Source organism: Parasteatoda tepidariorum, chromosome 7 (genome assembly GCF_982258835.1).
Source record: "Parasteatoda tepidariorum strain Cologne lab strain chromosome 7, Ptep-v5.0, whole genome shotgun sequence".
NCBI classification, from domain to species: Eukaryota; Metazoa; Arthropoda; class Arachnida; order Araneae; family Theridiidae; genus Parasteatoda; species Parasteatoda tepidariorum.
The window spans coordinates 94,813,158-94,819,348 of NC_141761.1; positions in this window are offsets into that span (position 1 = coordinate 94,813,158).

The window sequence follows — 6,191 nt, forward strand, 5'->3', positions numbered from 1 at the left end:
AACATTATCAGTCTAAAAAAGTATGGAAGTTGGTAGATGTTTTCTTTGATACGTCTTATCTTTAATGTTAAATTCGCTGTATTTTTTTCAATATTAGAAAAGCTGCAAAAATTTCTATAAAAACAAGCCTCTAACTTTTGAAGATTTTACATCTTATTCCTATTAATCGATTTACATTCTAAACGATGTCTTGTTTTAAGTTTTTTTTTTCTAAAACATTAACACTCATTGTCCTTGTTTTAAAACAAGTCATTTTTTTTTCAAAAATGTTAGTGGTGGTTGTAATATGATTTACAAACAAAATTTTTCTTCCGTTAGTACTTACCGTTATAAAATTTTTTACCCCAAAAAATTTAATCAGGGTTATAAATACTTTTCATTGAAAGTATTTATGTAGAAGAAATTAAGCATTCTTCTCCTTGTTATTTAGATTTATGATATAGGTATTAATGATAAGATCTAAGAAAAAACAACCGTGACCTTATAAACATAAAATGATTGAATAGAAGAAAATATCCACTTGTTTTAAACTCTAATATAATTAAATCTTTGTACTCAAATTTTTAAACTTCCTTTTGAAACAAAATTGGTACATTATTAAAATTTTTGCTCAACTAATTCGAACTTGTGGCAATCTTAATATGGTTCTGAATTGAATTATGTTTGCGTACAAATTTTCAACTTTTAACTTTCCTTCTGAAAGAAATAGGCGCATTAAAATTTTTTCGCTTAACTTCTTCGAGCTTGCTGTAACCTTAATATGGTGTTAAATTGAATCATGTTATCATACTAATTTAACTTAATTATAAAACTGAAACATGGTTCACTTAAAGTGCACTTTATTGTAGTTTATCATTGAACCAATTATTTTTAGAATGTTCATGAAGTTATTATGAACAAATATATTTATTTTTATTCTATGTACAGAGTCAAATGTTTGTATAACTGTCATACATTTTTGTATGTTAGCAATTTTCAAAAAAAAAAAATCAATTTTTTTTTTTTTGTTCTATATTGACCCTCGCAACGTGTGTGAGACCCAGAATTGTCAAATGGAACACTTACAAGTTACGTAGAGTGGGTATCTCGATCCTAATTGGTTGTTGAAACGTGCCACTTGCTTACGTTCGAAACTGTTCTTTCCATTCTATTTCGAGTAAGCCAAACCCGTCAAGTATCAATTCTTTTAAGCGACATATTCTATATTCTTTGAGAAAGGTTCTTTCACAAGATTTTAATTCTTTCGCTATATATTTTTTACTTAGCCAAAAGACTGCCACGAAGCCATGTAGAACATAAACAAACTAATTATGCATTGAAGTTGCCAGGTACACGAAACAAAAATTTATCATGATTACAATAAAATACGTAAACAATAGTAATCTTAACAACAAATAGTAAATCTTAGTTAAGTAAAAGACGTAGACGAGAAATAATTATATTTCAACAAATTCGGTGTGCGATACGGCACTGTATTTAATTAACATCACGTTAATTAACATTCTAACTTACGTGGGGAAACTTAGCTCAACTTAATCACGCCATTTTACTTATAAACGATCTTCTGACGTAATTGGTCACATGTGTGGTTGACCGTGATCTTCTTCTTCTTGAAGTGCAAGTACCCAATTGGTTTTTAACCGTAATAGATTGTACAAACTACACTGACGTATGACGTGGCATTCCAAATTACAGTTATGTGTAAAATAAGAGCCACAATGTGATAAATAAGAGTTTTAGTAAATAAAATTTTATTGAGTGATAGGTTGTCGAAATTTTATATAAACCGTTAATAAATTATTGAACTATGTCAGGTAATCAAAAACTTTGTATGACATGAAAATTGTTTACGTGCAATAGAAAAATCAACCTAAACAATTAAAAAAAATTCACAACTAAGATTTGTTTTTATTTGGCATTTGGTATAATATGCAACATATTGTAAAAAAAAAAAAAAAAAACTTTTTTTAATTAATTTTTCGAACAATATATTTTAACGTTAATACCATTAGCGAGTTAAAGAAAATGGTTAGCAAGCTGATTTCCTCAATTCTAAAGCACTTACGTTTCTTTTTTTTCTTTTTTTCTTTTTCTTTTTTACGGCGGAATTGTGGTTTTGTCATATTTAGGAATCGTAATGACTCAATAGTGAAGGCAATGCATTATCATCGCTTAGCACTGATTATTAACACCATCATGCCTTTGATCATATAACTGTGGAACTTGAATATCTCCGGAATCACAACGGATTCTTGCAAGAAGACCTTACTCTACTATTATATTTTAAGGCTTAGACAGAAATGAAAATTAGATTTGGTTGTTAGTGTTATTCTACGAGTGGATATTTAAGACTTTAGTAGAAATGAGTTTTTAAGTTGTGTAACAGACATTCTGTGAGTGCATTATTTAAATTAAGGCAAATATTTATACTACTAACAAAATTCAAATAAATAATTCATTTTCATGCACAGTTTTTGTTTAATAAATTTTCCAAAATCATTAACTTTTCGCATGAATTATGTAGATATAGTACTTATCCATCTTAAATCGTACCGAGGTTAAGGTTCGATGAATTTAAAAATGTTTTCTTCGTATGCTATTTTATGTCTTAAAAATGTCCCGTTTTGTCATGCTTTAATACATCAGATCATCATTTTCTTAAGTTTTTGCATATTTTTGAAAAACAAAACACCTAATATCAATGATAATTATGCATTTAAAAAAATTTAAATATATTAGAAATTTTTTAAAAGAAATAAGAAATGAAATGTTCTTATGATCGCCACTTAAATTATGGTTATGGAAAACTTGCTTTTATTTACGTCAGAAAAGTTTAAAAGAACTACTTTTGTTTTATTCCTTTATCGTTGTTAACCCGAAACGGTTCGAAAGTATTTCAAGTTTACTGCCAGCCAGAAATAATTGTAATAATTAATTATAAAATTAATTATAATTATATGATTAATTACAATTAAATTTATTGCTAATAGGACTACAATACAAGTGGTCAAAATAATAAAATGATTTTAGCCTTCATATACACGGTATTGGATTGTATAATTAAAAGTGTTATGCTGTTTAAATGGCGGCATTGATCCGTTAAGGGTAAATATTATTTTTAAAATCATAATATCTTGAGAAAATACAAAACTAGATGACTAAAGAACATCTGTTTTGGGAAATTTAATATTTTAAATTGTTGTTTTGTCTTATTTTAACAGTAGTCTGGTTCTAACACCCACCTCAAATTTCCACATACGCTGTTGAACTATTTTTATGATTAGATCAACTAATGAAAGCCATAACAAAATAAACTAATCCTAAAATAATTAGAAAAAGTTCTTCTTTTTAGTTAGCAATTAAGTCATGAAATTAATATTAGAGGGACCGGAAAGTAACGTCATTTCGGCGCATTAAATATTCTTTAGTCTTAAAAACCAATTCATTTTTTTCGATTCATTTTTGATCTGGCATTGAAAGGTTGTTGCTAATGAGAGGGAATAGATTATTGATTAAAAATAAAATCTTAATTAACAAGCATCAAATACACCGAAACGACATTACTTTCCGGTCCCCTTGATATATTAACCTCAATCGTTCGACCCCAAACCACTGCAATTAAAAACAAATCACAATGAAGAGCTTCATGAACTTTTATTTTTATTGTCTTTTATTTTTTTCTGTCATATATTTCTTCTTTAAAAAAACTTTTTCTATTGTTCGGTTATTAATTTCAGTATCGCGTGGTATTTTTTTATCACTGAAATCAATGTCATTTTGTTAGAAAAATGCGCCAAAATGGGCGAGAATGTGCCTAGGCGGATTTCAAATGTTTTAATATTTTTTTTTAGCTGGAAAAGTGAAAGTAGGCGAAATGAGGGAAGTAGTGAATTTTGAACATCAACACGATCACTTCCTCTCAAAAATGATTAACTCTGACCCCAATTCTACAGGAAGTAAACAGATGAACCCTCACGTGAAGCCGGTTTACCTGAGATCTATAAATCCCTGTGTCCTCAGCATTCTCCTTTTTTGTTTTCGAGGTATAAATTTAGAATCTTTCGAAAGACTTTTGTAGTTGGGTAAAATAGAACTTTATATGAACAATGGAATACAAAGGTATAATAGAAACAAAGTGCATGATTTTTCGTTTTATTTAAACCAGAAGCAAAGCTTTCTTAGACGAATAATCTTGTATTTTTTTGCAACATAAGTTCATGGGTTGCCAACCTACTTTGTCTAACAGTGTGCCAAATCTCTTTGAAGATTAATTTTTTTCTTTTCTTTTTTTTTTTTTTTTTTTTTTTTTTTTTTTTTTTTTTTGCTACCTTGAACGTTTTTTTTGTGCTAAACACGTAATAAAAAAGGGATAATAAAGATTTAATTTGCTAATTTTATTATTATATAGCGTAATATTATTATTCAATATGTAACTCATTATTTTTCTCTTGATTCTATTTTGTGAATTATTTCTTACTCTCTGGTTTTGTTTAATAGTGAAAACCCAAAAATGCGGCGCATATTACATAATAAGGAATATATGTTATGCTATTTAATATGAAAAATATTAATTTTATCATAGCTTCTTGGAAAGTCACGCCAATATGATCCCTGATTTTGCATCGTAGCAAAAAAAAAGTTTGAAAAGGTTGTAAAGAAAAATTATTTGCCCTCCTAAATATAAATTATTGATAAATGAGATTTTCCAGCGACTTTAGACAGTTTTTATTATTTTTTTTATTTATACGTCTCACCTGTATTAATACAAAGTAGAACTGTGGGCCTCTATATCAAAAAGATCGTTCATTTTGAGTAGAAGCGAAACACGTTTCAAGAATAAGAAACATTTGCCTTGTTAAGATATCAATAACAAAAAAAAATATAGGCATGATTCCCTGTGCTAAATTATCAGAAATTCTATAGCGATCTAATACTATTTTTTGAACTATAGAGTACTTACTATATATGCTAACAATAAAAATTCCAAACAGAGATTTTATGGAACAAATTTTGATTTCCAAAAATGAGTTTAGTAAGTTTTGATAGAATACAATTAGAAATACAAAAAGAGTGCAATCTAATATCATTTAGAAAGCAAAAACGTGATGACTAGAGCTCGGATTTTGATGACCTAAAAAATTTTAATTAATGCCCTTAAAAAGTGCAAAAAATGCCCTTATGAACTGCAAAAAATGCCCTTAAAAGTGCAAAAAATGCCCTTAAAATGCGAAAATTGCGCTAAAAGTGCCTTATAACATGACTTAAATAGAAGTAAAAATATTGAACTAAAACAATGTTTTACTCTTTAAAATTATTATGAGTCGTTTCAAAAAATATAAAGCAATGCAATACTTGTTCGTTCATTAAAGTTTGACAAATATGTTTTATATCCAAAAATAACAAAAAAAAGGAAAATATATTGACTTCAAAACATTTTCATTTTGTATAGAAACTTAAATGAATATAACAATTTCCATCTCATAATATTACTAAATATCAGAATTACAGTGGATTATTAATTTTTTTCTTAATATTTTGAAATGTAAACGAGCGTCTCTTGTCTGAAAGCAAATTTTTATGCCAGGAGAAGCTTCTTTCAACGTCTACTGATGTTATTGGTGCGTACTTGAAAAGGACGGTCACACTTACTGACAATTCTTCTTCAATTTGAAAAGATGTTGCTTCACCTGTTAATATCCTAGAAATTTTCTTCATTGTTTGGAAGCCAGTGTAATAATAAAAAATAATAAAAATTAGAAAAATTTAACAAAAAATTTAAAAAATGCTTTAAAATGCAAAATACGCCCCAAAATTTTAAAGAAAATGCCCTATAAATCTCAAAAAATGCTCTAAAGGACAAAAAATGTCCAAAAATGCAAAAAATGCAAAAAAATGCAAATGTCATCAAAATCCGGGCCTTAGTGATGACATTTGCCAGAACTTTTTGTGTTGCTTAGAAACGTAAAGTGTTACAGATTCGAAAATAAAAAAAGATTACGACATAAGCATGCCCAATTATGAAAGTGGATTTTAATAATTTATTACAGGGATACCTGGAATCAATGTTGATAACTACTTACTTGATTAGTTTTTATGAAGTTGTTTGAAAAATATTATTCATCAAATTCTGTGTTGCTAAAGAAACATCAATATTTTACCAGTATATATATTGTACCAGAATTCTAGCAATA